General features: G+C 43.7%; 1 long non-coding RNA gene and 3 other non-coding genes across 4 annotated transcripts; all 4 read right to left on the bottom strand.

The window, feature by feature from the left end:
- Positions 1 to 10,616: 10,616 nt before the first annotated feature.
- Positions 10,617 to 13,312, bottom strand: LOC131807487 (uncharacterized). The gene is made up of 4 exons (XR_009344511.1): positions 12,885 to 13,312; positions 11,804 to 11,854; positions 11,272 to 11,346; positions 10,617 to 10,852 (listed from the first exon to the last, which is right to left on the bottom strand). It is a non-coding gene; the product is annotated as an uncharacterized LOC131807487 (long non-coding RNA).
- Positions 11,492 to 11,585, bottom strand: LOC131808748 (small nucleolar SNORD12/SNORD106). Its single transcript, XR_009344946.1, has one exon. It is a non-coding gene; the product is annotated as a small nucleolar SNORD12/SNORD106 (small nucleolar RNA).
- LOC131808750 (small nucleolar SNORD12/SNORD106) lies at positions 11,930 to 12,020 on the bottom strand. The gene has a single exon (XR_009344948.1). It is a non-coding gene; the product is annotated as a small nucleolar SNORD12/SNORD106 (small nucleolar RNA).
- Positions 13,183 to 13,274, bottom strand: LOC131808749 (small nucleolar SNORD12/SNORD106). The gene has a single exon (XR_009344947.1). It is a non-coding gene; the product is annotated as a small nucleolar SNORD12/SNORD106 (small nucleolar RNA).
- Positions 13,313 to 13,403: the final 91 nt, after the last annotated feature.

The raw sequence follows: 13,403 nt of genomic DNA on the forward strand, positions 1-13,403 counted from the left end.
AACCACCCAGGCACCCCAATAATTCTTTTTTTTTTTTAAGTAGGCTCCACTCCCAACATGGGGCTTGAACTCACAACCCTGCGATCAGGAGTCCACACATTCTACAGACTAAGCCATCCAGATGCCCTAAATTATTATTATTGTTGTTATTTTTAAGTAATCTCTACACTTAGTATGGGGCTTGAAACCGCAACCCCAAAATCTAGAGTTCTGTGCTCCAGTGACTGAGCGAACCCGGAGCCCCTGATTCCACAGTTCTATACCAGACCTGGTGCTCATCGTGATAAACAGACTCTTCAGTCCCCATCACCTATCTCACCCATCCCCCGCCGACCTCCCCTTTGATGACCACTTTGCTCACTATAGTTGAGCCTGTTTCTTTGTCTCTCTCTACTCATTTGTTTTGTTTCTTAAATTCCACGTATGAATGAAATCGTGTGATATCTGTCTTTCTCTGACAGATTTTGCTTAGAATTATACTCTCCAGCTTCATCTGTGTCTTTGCAAATGGCAAGATTGCATTCTTTTTTATGGCTGAATACTATCCCATTATGTATATGCTGTGTATATGTACCATACCTTCTTTACTCATTCATCTATCTGTGGGCACTTGACTGCTTCCATAATTTGGGAATTATAAAAAAAATGCTGCAGTAAAACACAGGGGAGCACGTATCCCTTTGAATTTAGTGTTTTTGTATTTGGGGGGATAAATACCCAGTAGTGTGATGACTGAATCATAGGGTACGTTCCATTTTCAACTTTTTTTTTTTTTAAGATTTTTTTTTTTTAAAGATTTTATTTATTTGACAGAGAGAGATCACAAGTAGGTAGAAAGGCAGGCAGAGAGAGAGAGGAGGAGGAAACAGGCTCCCTGCCGAGCAGAGAGCCCGATGTGGGACTCGATCCCAGGACCCTGAGATCATGACCTGAGCCGAAGGCAGCGGCTTAACCCACTGAGCCACCCAGGCGCCCCTTTTTTTTTTTTTTTTTTAAGATTTTTATTTATCTTATTTATTTGACAGAGATCACATGTAGGCAGAGAGGCAGGCAGAGAGAGGGGAGAAGCAGGCTCCCTGCTGAGCAGAGAGCCCGATGCAGGGCTCAATCCCAGGACCCTGGGATCATGACTTGAGCCGAAGGTAGAGGCTTTAACCCACTGAGCCACCCAGGCGCCCCCAGGAAACTCGACACTGTTTTCTGCAGTGGCTGCACCAGCTTGCATTCCCACGAACAGTGCAAGAGGATTCCCCTTTACTTCACCCTTGCCAACACCTGTTATTTCTCGTGTTGTTGATTTTAGCCTTTCTGACCAGTATTAAGTGGTGTCTCATCATAGTTTCAATTTGCATTTCCCTAATGGTGAATGATATTGTACATATTTCATGTGCCTGTTGGTCATTTGGATGTCTTCTTTGGAGAAATGTCTGTTCATGTCTTTCGGCCATTTTTAAATTGGATTACTTACTTTCTGGATGTTGATTGATATATATGTTTTGAACCATATATATATGTTCCATATGTGCTGTTTGATAAATATAATGATATATATATGGATATACATATGAATATACTGGTATATGTTTTGATATATATATGAATATATATGTGGATTGATATATGTTTTGAATCACATATATATGATTCCATATATAGATATAGATATAGATATCCCTATCTCTCTATATTTATATCCCTATCTCTATATATCCATATATATATGGATATCCATATGTCCATATAGGGATATATATATCCCTATCTTGAAATGTGAGGATAGAGAGTTTGGAAACCACATGTATATAAGCTTGGTCTCATCCCCCATGATATTCTAGCCTGAAAAATTAATCAGGGAGTTGGTAACTTGGCTATGAACTATTTTAGGGCAGAGACTGAGGGATCATTATCCTTCTTACCTCCTTTTTGGCTCAGCTCTATGATTTGTCCCTGAAATGATTCTAATTAAACACTTGGGGTATGGGGTATAAGTATTCACAAGAATCTTGTTCCAAAGAACAAGTCATGTAAAATTAGCCTCAGAGTGTGTGTGTGTGTGTGTGTGTGTGTGTGTGTTGTTAATAGGGTCATAATACTGGCAGGCACAGAAAATACATTTAACATTCCCTGCAGTTATTGTGGGAAAATGCTAGAAATGAGAGCAGATCATGGTCTGTGTCAGAGGCAGACCCTGTGCCTGGCAGGAGCAATCTGAGTGCAGCTTGCAAAAGGTTCTTTTGGAGTCCCTGGGTTTGAATCCCAGCTCCCTCTGTGCCAGTCCTAGCCTACTGGATGTAGAACAATTCCAGAAGGCTGATTAGAGAATACCACAAGCTTACACACAGAACATAAGCAAACCACAGGGCTGGCAAGGAACCCTGGTGCTGGAAACAGAAGGGGGCACCCATGCACTTGAAGGCGCCAGGGAAGAAGGAGCCACTACCATAGCCCGGAAGGAGGGTTAGGTGGAGGAGCTCCTGGAGAAGCACCCTGCAGGGCGAAGCCAGAGGAATGGCTAGCTCAGCCTCAATTGCCTTCCCGCTTCCAACCTGCTGCTGAAGCCCAGGCAGCACAGGGCTCAAGCCGCCCAGGCTCCAGGAGCGCTGAGCAAGGTAGACGAGGGTGAGGAGGCAAGGGAAGACATTGGCAGAGCCATTTATTCAGTTTCCTCATCTGTAAGGCTGGAATAATAATATTAGCTCCCTTGGAGATTTGAGGTAAGGAGTAAATTATCACACATCAAGTACCTCGTGTGGAGCCTGGTAGAACATGGCAACAAAAGGCAATTACAGACGACGATCCTCACGAGGACAACTTGAGTAGGGGAAATGGGGCGTAGAGAGAGGTCTGCTTGGACTTGACCGAATGGTGGGACAGAGAAACATTAGCGGCAGCCTGCCAAGTGGCACTATAATAAATACCACCACACTCCCTAGGTAGCTGCTCTGGCTGTAAAAACATCAGGTTAACCTGGGCAGAGCCAAAAGTGACATCAGATTTCCAGACTGCCCCAATGCCATTTTAACACAGGAGAGAGAGAAAAACAAACAAACAAAAAAAGCAGGGTGCCTCAGTGGCTAGGTCATTAAGTGTCTACCTTCAGCTCAGGTCATGATCCCAGGGTCCTGGGATTGAGCCCCACATCAGGCTCCCTGCTCGGCGGGAGGCCTGTTTCTCCCTCTCCCACTCCCCCTGTTTGTGTTCCCTCTCTTGCTGTGTCTGTCAAATAAATAAATAAAATCTTTTAAAAAAATAAAAATAAAAAGCTCTCACCTTCCAGGACAGCCCCCCATCCAAACCTCCCCACCTGCAGACTGTAACACTTCCCACAGGTCTGTTTTAGCAAAAGGACCATTTGTTTAAATGAGCCTGCCAAGGGAGAGGATCCAGATTTTTCCTTTTCTATTTAAAAAAGCTGCAGATATAAATAAGTCCAAGATGGTCTGTTTCTGCCATGACTAACAGATTAAAAAAAAAGAAAAGAAAAAACAATCACCTTCTAAAAAGACCTGCAATTAATGAACATTGGGACCTTGGGAGAAATTGATCAGGGGCCGGCCAATCCCATGACCCAGACTTTGAAGCCAGTTTAGAATCTATAAATGCAATTTCCCCCCAGATAATCTTGAAGGAAAAAAATCCAAGTTGATAGAGAGTATAGAAGTTACCCAGAATGTATAAAGTCCACCAAGGCGTTCTATTCAAGAGCAGATGCCATTGTCCCAAGCCAGGTGCTCCCAGGAAGGAGGTTGCCAGATTTAGCAAACAGAAACACGCAACACCCAGTTACATGTGAATTTCAGATAAACAACAAACAATTTTAACTGTGTCCCAAATATTGCAAGGGATGTACTTAGGCTAAAAAATTATTTGTGATTTATCTGAGATTCACATAGAACTGGACATCATGTGTTTTATCTGGCTCAGGAATGACAGGACGGATGCTGAAAAGGATACAGCTCAAATTACAGAGGTCTCAAGCTGGCAGCCTCCAGGCCCTCTGAGGCCCACACATTTTCTAAGTCTTCACAGTTTATAAAATTGGAATCTGTTGCTAACAGTTTAAGGCTTTCTGGCTTCCTTTAAAAATGGGAAGCTCCAACCATGCTGGGAGTAGCCACTCTACTATGATAACGTTATGGGGACAGAAGGGAATGTGGGAAAGTGAAAATCTGATCACTAACGCATTAGATTGAGGGGATCATGGGTAAATTTGTTTCTGGTTGGTTTGTTGCATGGGTCTGGGGGAGGCACCATTAGCACCACATTTCAGGCCTGGGGAACTTTCCCTTTCTCAGGCTTTGCTGCTGCAGTCAACCCCAGAAGTGCTAGCTGCACTTCTAGCACATCTGAAAAGCTCACCCATACACTAGGCCACCACCAAGCCCTTTTCCCCCTTCCCAGCCCAAAGGTGGAGGCTTTGCGCCCACCCGTTGGAGAAATGTGTGGCCCCAGCGCCCCCTGCAGACACAGGCTGGAGCTGCAAGTCCTGGATGGGACGCCAAGCTCCATCCTTCTGGACTATTGCACCACAATGAGGACTGAGGCCGGCAAAATCTAGGAGGAAAAAGGAAAAGAAGAAGATTAAAAGAAACTAAAAACTGGGGCGCCTGGGTGGCTCAGTGGGTTAAAGTCTCTGCCTTCGGCTCGGGTCATGATCCCAGGCTCCTAGGATCGGGCCCCACATAGGGCTTTCTGTTCAGCAGGGAGCCTGCTTCCTCCTCTCTCTGCCTGCTCTGCCTACTTGTGATCTCTGTCTGTCAGATAAATAAATAAAGTCTTTTTTTTTTTTAAAGATTTTATTTATTTGACAGACAGAAATCACAAGTAGGCAGAGAGGCAGGCAGAAAGAGAGGAGGAAGCACGCTCCCTGCTGAGCAGAGAGCCCATGCGGGGCTAGATCCCAGGGTCCTGGGATCATGACCTGAGCTGAAGGTAGAGGCTTTAACCCACTGAGCTACCCAGGCGCCCCAATAAATAAAATATTAGAAGAAAAAAAAGAAAGAAGCTAAAAACCCTGGGGCTAATAATACATTATATGTTAATAAAAAAATGAAAAAATTAAAAAAAAAGAAACTAAAAAATAAGCGTTTGAGAAACTCTTTTCATGTTCCAAGCAGAGTTACAAATGTTCCTTTACTCCTCAAAATATCTCCAAACAGTGGATCCCATTAATGTCCTGATTTTCCAGACAAAGTGAGGTTCAGAAATGTGAATCATTTATTTTAAAATTTAATTTTAGTTAACATACAGTGCAATACTGGCTTCTGAAGTAGAAAGAGATGTGAATCACTTGCTTAAAGACTGCATGGTTAAATAAAGGGCAGAGCTAGGATTCAAACCCAGGAAATCTAATTCCAGAGCCCATGTTTGTTGTTAATATTTTTTATATTATCATACAATAAGGTTGACTTTAGTTTTTCTTTTGGTGTACAGTTCCACAGCCTTTAATAAAGGTGTAAATTCATGTAACCATCGCCACAATAAGGACACCCCTCACTTCCTTGTGCTATTCCTTATTCTCACACCCCCTGCCCATCCTAACTCTGGCAACCGCCAGTCATCTGTTTCCTATCACGGTAGTTTTTCCTTTTCGAGAATGTCAAATAAATAGGATCACATGGTGTGTAACCATTTGAGACCGGCTTCCCTCTCTTGGCATGTGTCTTGGGATTCATCCAAATTATTGCCTGCATTGCTGGTTCATCCCTTTTTGCCTGGAACAGGGGAGGGGGGAGATGGTTATAACTTATTGAACACTTAACCCCTGCCAAGTGCTACACTAAGCATTTTGACATATCTCATTTGATCCTCACAGATTCCCAAGAGGAAGGTAATATTATACCCATTTTATAGATGGGAGATCTGGAGCTAAGAGCTGGCTGTATGCCTGGAGCCAGGACTAATCCCAGACTCAGAACCATTTATAAAATTGCTCCGTTCCCGGCCAACAAAGAGTGAGGTACAGGGGAGACAATACTGCCTCCTGCTTGAATTCTGGAAGATGATCTGTGAATCCCTTCTCTTTCTCCACAGCTTTCCAGAAATGCTTGTGATTCCATTTACGCAGCTGGTGAGGATCTGAAGCAAAAGCTCTTGCAAGACAATAGAGCACAGAAATTAGGAGCCCAGGATGAAGTTCATATCCCAGCTCTCACTTCCAAAGTGTGTGACCTCAAGTAAGTTGCTAAGCCTCCCTGAGTCTCAGTTGTCCAGTCTTTAAAATGGGATAGTAAGGGGCACCTGTGTGGCTCAGTCAGTGAAGTGTCTGCCTTCGGCTCAGGCTGTGTTCCCAGGGTTCTGCGATCAGCACCCACATTTGGCTCCCTGCTCAGCAAGGAGTCTGCTTTTCTCTTTCCCTTTGGAGGTCCTCCTGCTTGTGCTCTCCTGCTCTCCCTCTTTCTCTCTTCGTCAAATAAATAAATAAAATATTTAAAATTAATTAATTTTTAAAATTGGGACAGGAACAAGCAGGGTTGAGGTATAGATTAAAAGAGATAATAAATAACAGAATATTACACACGGTAAACACACAACAAACACATTTCTTCTTCTTCTTGCAGTTCCCCAACAGAGACCTCTTCCCATTTCAACATGACAGGAAGATTTGTTTATTCACTAGATAGGAACTGTGTCCTTACTATTTGCTAGGTCTTAGGCTAAATGCTTTGCAGACATGAGTTTATTGAACCTTACAATTCTCTGAAGTAGATATTGTTATGAACCCCAATTCACAGATAGGGAAACTGAGGCTTGTAGAGGCAAAGTTATTTGCCAGATCCCTCAGCTTGAAGGACAAAGAAGTAAAGTGACACTGAAGCATCAAATGTTTGGTAGGGTGGGGGCGCCTTCATGGCTCAGTGGGTTAAAGCCTCTGCCTTCAGCTCAGGTCATGGTCTCAGGGTCCTGAGCTTTCTGCTCAGCAGGGAGTCTGCTTCTTTCCTCTCTCTCTGTCTGCCTCTCTGCCTACTTGTGATCTCTGTCTGTCAAATAAATAAATAAAATCTTTTAAAAAATGTTTCGTGGGACTGAAGCTAAGACAGGATGCGGAGTTTGAACATTCAAGACCTATCATTGGCCCTGGAGCTCAGGGAAGCAGCAACAGCAAAAAGCCAAGAAAGGACTAGATTGGAGGCCCCCAGCTGGTGGGCATTTGGGGCCACTTCTGAACTCAGAAGTATCTCACTGACAAGGAAGTCCAGCGAAAGCATGGGAACTTTTCATTTAAACTTTTAAGAGCCAGAAATTGAGTCCTTCCTAAGTCCACTAGACAGCATATACATGACTGACTGCCATTAAGCCAAAGTTACAAAGTCAAGGGCAAAGCTGATAGGGTTCAAGTCCTGGCTCTGCTACGCTTCCCAGCTGTGTTGACTTTAGGCAAGTTGTTTGACCTCTCTGAGACTGTTGCTTCCATTGTCAAATGAGATTAATAATACAAACTACCTCACAGGGTTGTCAGAAGAATGTTTCATTACAAGTAAAGGACTGCAATTAACACATAGTAAGGGCTTGATAAGTATTAGACCTTGTTTTTATTCCTGATGATTATCTGATTATTCCTCCAAGGGCAGGTATATAAAAGAGAGAAGTAGATCATGGTAGGACCTGGAAAGCACATGACCTGCCAAAAGGGATGGATGTTACTCAGCCACAGTCATTGTTATGAGGCAGGAAAATGGTTCCACTGGGGCCAGACCTTCCAGTTCTCCACTCAAAGCCACACTGGCCTCCTTTCTGCTCTAAACACAGCATCCAGCAGGCATATCCTGCCTCAGGGCCTTTACACTGGTCTGGAATTTCACTGATACACCATTCACTCCCTAATCTATTTCAGCTCTGTACTCAACTATTCACCTATGCATTTCCAATTCTATTCCTTTTTCCTACTGTTTTGAGTTTTCCACATTGTATTTATCATTTTTTAAAAAGACTTATATATTTATTTGACAGACAGAGATCACAAGTAAGCAGAGAGGCAGGCAGAGAGAGAGGAGGAAACAGGCTCCCCGCCCAGCAGAGAGCCTGATGCGGGGCTCGATCCCAGGACCCTGGGATCATGACCTGAGCTGAAGGCAGAGGCTTTAACCCACTGCGCCACCCAGACGCCCCTGTATTTATCATTTAATAACATACTATTATTGTTTTATACTATTATAATATAATTATACTATACTATAATAGTATTATTATACTATTATTGTTTCATACTATTATTGTTCTTCCTTTCACTGGCAAGTTAATCTTCTACACTGGCAGTATTTTTTCTCCACTATTGTATTCTCAGCACCTAGAATGGAGTCTGGCACATGGGTTGTATCTTCATGCTACCAGTTCATGAGTAATAGTTCAAGGAATCATTTGGTCATTTTTGCTTTATTGAGCACCTACTGTATGCAAGGAATAGCTCTGGAAACTCCAGAGGGTGCAGAGAACAGAAAATACTCCTTGTCCTAGCAGAAGGGAGTAAGTTGGGAAGGGAAAAGAAGGGACTTTGGAGTCAAACAGGTCAGAGTTTGTGACCTAATTGTCTCACACAGAACTGGGGAAACCATACCTCTCTGAACCTCACTCCCTCATCTGTGCAGTTGGGATAAGAATCATGTTCTCTCCTCACTGGGCTGTGTGATGAGTAACAAAGTTTGCATGTCAAGTGTCTTAACACAGCCCAGCCACAAGGCAAGTGTGTGATTCATTCTTTCATTTAGCAAATAGTGAGTGGCCTCCCACATACCAGGCACTGTGCCACTTGTGGAGGGGCCACAGACAAAGAAGGGGAAGTTGCTATATACATGGAGTCCGGGTTTAATGGGGGTGGAGGGTTGAGGGGGGGCACCAACGATAAACAAATATACTATATAAATATACCTACAGTGTGTGCGTATGTGTCACTTAAGCAGTGATAAATACTTTGAAAAAAAAATACAAGGTGAGGGAACAGAAGGAGAAGGGAATATTATTTTAGATAGGTCCCCTGGAAAGGTGACATTTGAATAAACACACCTGACTGAGCCGGGGGAGGGAACCATGCAAAGATCTGAAGAGTCTAGGATTGATTGGTTGATCCGAGGGGAAGTAGCAAGTGCAAAGATTCTGATGTGGGAGTGATTGTCAAGTGATGGAGGAAGAGTTTGGTGGCTGAAAGTGATGGAAAGAGAAAGGGATAGGTCAGAGATTAAGACAGAGGAAATAGGGAAGGCCAGACTCTGGTTTTTACTCCGAGTGAGGTGGGGACGTGCTGGAGGGTTTTGAGGATGGTGGCATGATCTTTGTTTTCCAGCACCACTCTAGCTGCATAATAGATCATAGAGGGGGGGTGGTAGTAGCAAGACCAGTAATGAGAGCTTGGAGGATAGTTTGGATGAGCAAAGTGGTAGCAACGTTGGAACAAATTTCAGGTTTTGAAGGCAGAACCAATGGGAGTGGATTGTTCCACACATGCAACAAGAGCCAAATGTGAATTCCCCAAATGTTCTACGTGAGCAACTAGCCCGAAGGTGTCAATACCAAAAGAAACGGCTGTGGGAGAGGCAGCTTTGATGGGGGAAGGGGAGATCAGTTTTCCAAGTTGTTTTTTTTTTTTTTAGATTGAGAGCATGAGCAGGGAGGAGGCTCAAACAGGACCTTGAGATCATGACCTGAGCCCAGATGCTTAACCAACTGAGCCAGCAAAGCACCCCTCGTTTTTGAAGTTTCAATTGAATGCATGAAGGGGAACACAAACCTAGAAATGTAGGCTGGGCCCCCAGTTTTGAATGCCCTGACAGCTTCAGGAAGGTCAGTGGGCTGGTGCAAGTTGGTATTTATGTCAAGACCATTATAGTGGAGCTCTGGATTTATTGCTGGATCAATTACCCCCAAAACTAGTGACATTAAAAAACATTTTATCTTTTCTGTAGGTCACTAATCCAGGCACAGCTTGAATGGGTCTGGTTTCAGGGTCTCTTGAATGTATGAAAACGCCAGTGGGGAAGGAGCTGCATTCCTTAGCAGGGCTTGGTTCCATGCACATGGTTGCCTCGACCCCACCTTGTTACATGGACATTTCCCATGGACAGCTTGCTTCATCAAAGCCAGCCAAGGAATAAAACAGATATGAATCGAACTAGCAACAGAACAAATTTTGAAGTCAATTCTCCAGGGACTTACCCTTTCATGTTTTCTGTTCATTTTAAGCAGTAAGTCCAACACACTCAAAGGGAAGGAGATCACATGTGGAGTCAATAGCAGGCTCTAGCTTAGAAGGCACAATATAAATGGCCCAGTGTGAAATTCCATCTTTCCTGAGTGAGACAATCTTATATTAAAATTGAGGCAGGGGAGAATGGTAAGAGTTAGATGAAACTAGATTGGCCATGTATCTTAGACCAATCTAGAATTTTCCATGGCTAAACAGTATAAACATGTAAATCAAATATAGCCCTAATCACATATACTGATCTCATGATCACTGGACCCGTGCTTTAGTGTACTTAACTGTTTAGAAATGCCTGCAGAATGTACAAGTGTGTGATCAGTCCTCCATTTTCTCTCTGCCCCTGGAGTTTGACCCCTGTAGACATGATGGTTACTGATTCTCCATGGTTCATGTTTACCTCCATTAATCAAACACAAGAGCATTTTTGTTTTAAGAATTTTATTTTCTCTCTCCAGATAGGAATGATACAAACTAAAAATGTTTACCAAGTTTAACCATAATCCTGGATTCTTCAAAATGGGCACAGGCCTCTAGACAGTCCTCAGGTTACATAAAACCTTTTTGAGACAGATTCAACCAGAACTATCACTCTTTCTCAGGAAAGCACAGGATCAATCTTTTCCAAGACTTGGGACCAGCTCCATAGTTGAGAAATTCCTTAAAAAAAAAAAAAATACAATCAGTATTTAATTCTGATGTAAAAAGCTACTTGTTTGGGATATGGGTGCCCTCTAGGACCCAGTAGTACCAATATATCCTACTCGTCTTAAAATTTCCCCTCCTGTTTTACACACCACTTGAGAAGTGGGTTCCCAGGTTACTCCCCAGCAGGCAAACTCAGTACGTCTAATGGGGGAACATTTAATCACCTTTTTTAAAAAAGATTTATTTGACAGAGCGATCACAAGTAGGCAGAGAGAGAGGAGGAAGGAGGCTCCCTGCTGAATAGAGGACCCAGGACCCTGTGATCATGACCCCAAAGGCAGAGGCTTTAACCCACTGAGCCACCCAGGCACCCACATTTAATCACCTTTAAAGAGGGCTGATACTTAGATAATGCCATTTGCAAACCTCACCTGCCGCAGGTCAGAATGAACCAAGCTCATCAGGCTGCATCTACGTATGGTCCTGTGGCTCACAGGGTTCCTAACCTGTAGAAAGTTAGCAGGTAAAACAAGGTAAGGAACCGGATTCCTGGTGGGGAGAAAACCAACCAAGCCCAAACACCACTTAAACACTTGAAACACACAAACGGCAGAAGTTAGTGGTGCGCAGAAAACAGACGTCATCTCTGGGGCCAATGCATCAGACAAAACACTGGCTAAAGGTTCAGTTAGATCAACATGGTCGATCTGATGGGGAAAAAAGTTAGGTCATCAATTGCAATGGCCAAATTTGAGTTAGAGCAGAACACAAAGGGCACAGACAGTCCCGTATTTAAAATAGGCTACTGCCTGGCTGGTTCCGAAGAGCATGTGATTCTTGGTCTTGGAGACAGGAATTAAAGCTTCACGCTGGCTGTAGAGATTACTTAAATAAACTTCAAAATAGGAGTTGTTATCTCTATTTTCCAGATCCCGTGTATTCAGCCACATGGACATCACTCACCAACATCTCATTCCTGGTCTACTCGAAGTCTGCTTTCAGCCAACAGTAACTCTAAGATGAAAAAACAAACATGAGTTCCCATCAGCTAGATGCTCAAGGGAAGTGAGGGACAAAGGAGCTGCTCAAGTTGGCATATCAGACAGAAACTGGCTTAGGAAAGTTAGATCAACATGGTCGATCTGTCGGGGAAAAAAGTTCAGTCATCATATATGCCAGTAGGAAAAGCTCCTGTTCACAGGTGTTACTGTCCTGCCCTTAAGGTGCCATTCCTGGACTCAAGCAAATTAAAATGGTACACAGCTGAGAATTGGTGGTTGGGTCAACCAAAACCACAAAATTTAGCTTTCCCTTAGGAAAAAAAAAAAATCCTCACGTGGGGTGCCTGGATGACTTGGTCAGTAGAGCACGTGACTCTTGATCTTTAGGTTGGGAGTTTGAGCCCCAGATATGGTTTAAAGTACTTAAAAAAAATTTTTTTAATTAAAATATTCTCTTTTGTAGAGGCCACTTTTAAGCAGTAGGATCGAGCAAAGGAAACCGGAATGAAGTTACCTGGGCCCATAGCAACCACCTGGTTGAAGGCAAACAAGACCTTTAAGGTGACCCAGCTCAAAATATCTGTAGGCCCTAGATGACGGATGGGCTACTTAAAACTGAGCACAGGTACCAAAGAAAGAAAATTCCATTCGTTCCCCTCCCTTCCCGCCTTCCCCCTTCATTACAGCCCCCAGCTATGGCCTGGCAGTTTAGCCAAGGAACATCTCTTGTTCTGCCTCTAGTAAATTCTTTCATCCACCTGCCCGCGCCGCCAGCCTCTGCTTGGAAACGTCAAGTATGCTCAAGAAAACGGTTTTACTAAAAAAAAAAAAAAAAAAAAAAAAAAGACCTCACATAGGAAGAAACGGGATCCAAAAATGTGCTTTCGGGGGCACTCAAGAGACATTTAAAGAATTAATTATCTATTCACTTTAAAGAGATTTTCCCACCCTGGGGAATTCGTTTTCCTAAATCTGTTTTCACCGAAGTCTAAAAGATACGTTAGAACCGTGATAAAATGAAGCGTCCTGCGCACCTTACTTACAAGTAAAATTAGCTACGGCTGAATCTGCATTTTTTCCCTCCAGTTTGCCCAGCACACGAAGAAGCTCCCAGACCACGCGTTTCCTACGACAGGCCAGGATCCAAATGCTTACGCCAGAGATCAGGAGACAAAAGGCTGTAGAGCTCTACGGGGGGCTCTCTTGAAGACCCAGCAGCGACCCCCTCCTCTGGGATCCATTCTGTACCCTCGGATGGCGCCGACCTGCGAACCAACAAAGAAAGGGTATCCATCGCCATCTTCTCACGGTTGGGATCGGAACATGGCGGGGCCTCCTGAGGCCGGTGTGATCAGAACTAACTGGCAAATGTTCAAAGACATCAGCACTGTCGATCTGATGGGGAAAAAAGCGAAATCATCATTTACATCGGCCAAGGACCAGGTCCGCACGGAGGCGCGGATTTTTCCAATTTTAATTGGTTTCCCCGACGCCTATTTAGGGTCAGAGCAGAGGGAGTCAGAGGGAAAAGGAGGAACAGAGATCTTGAAAGGAGAACACAG

This window comes from Mustela lutreola, chromosome 9 (genome assembly GCF_030435805.1).
Source record: "Mustela lutreola isolate mMusLut2 chromosome 9, mMusLut2.pri, whole genome shotgun sequence".
NCBI classification, from domain to species: domain Eukaryota; kingdom Metazoa; phylum Chordata; class Mammalia; order Carnivora; family Mustelidae; genus Mustela; species Mustela lutreola.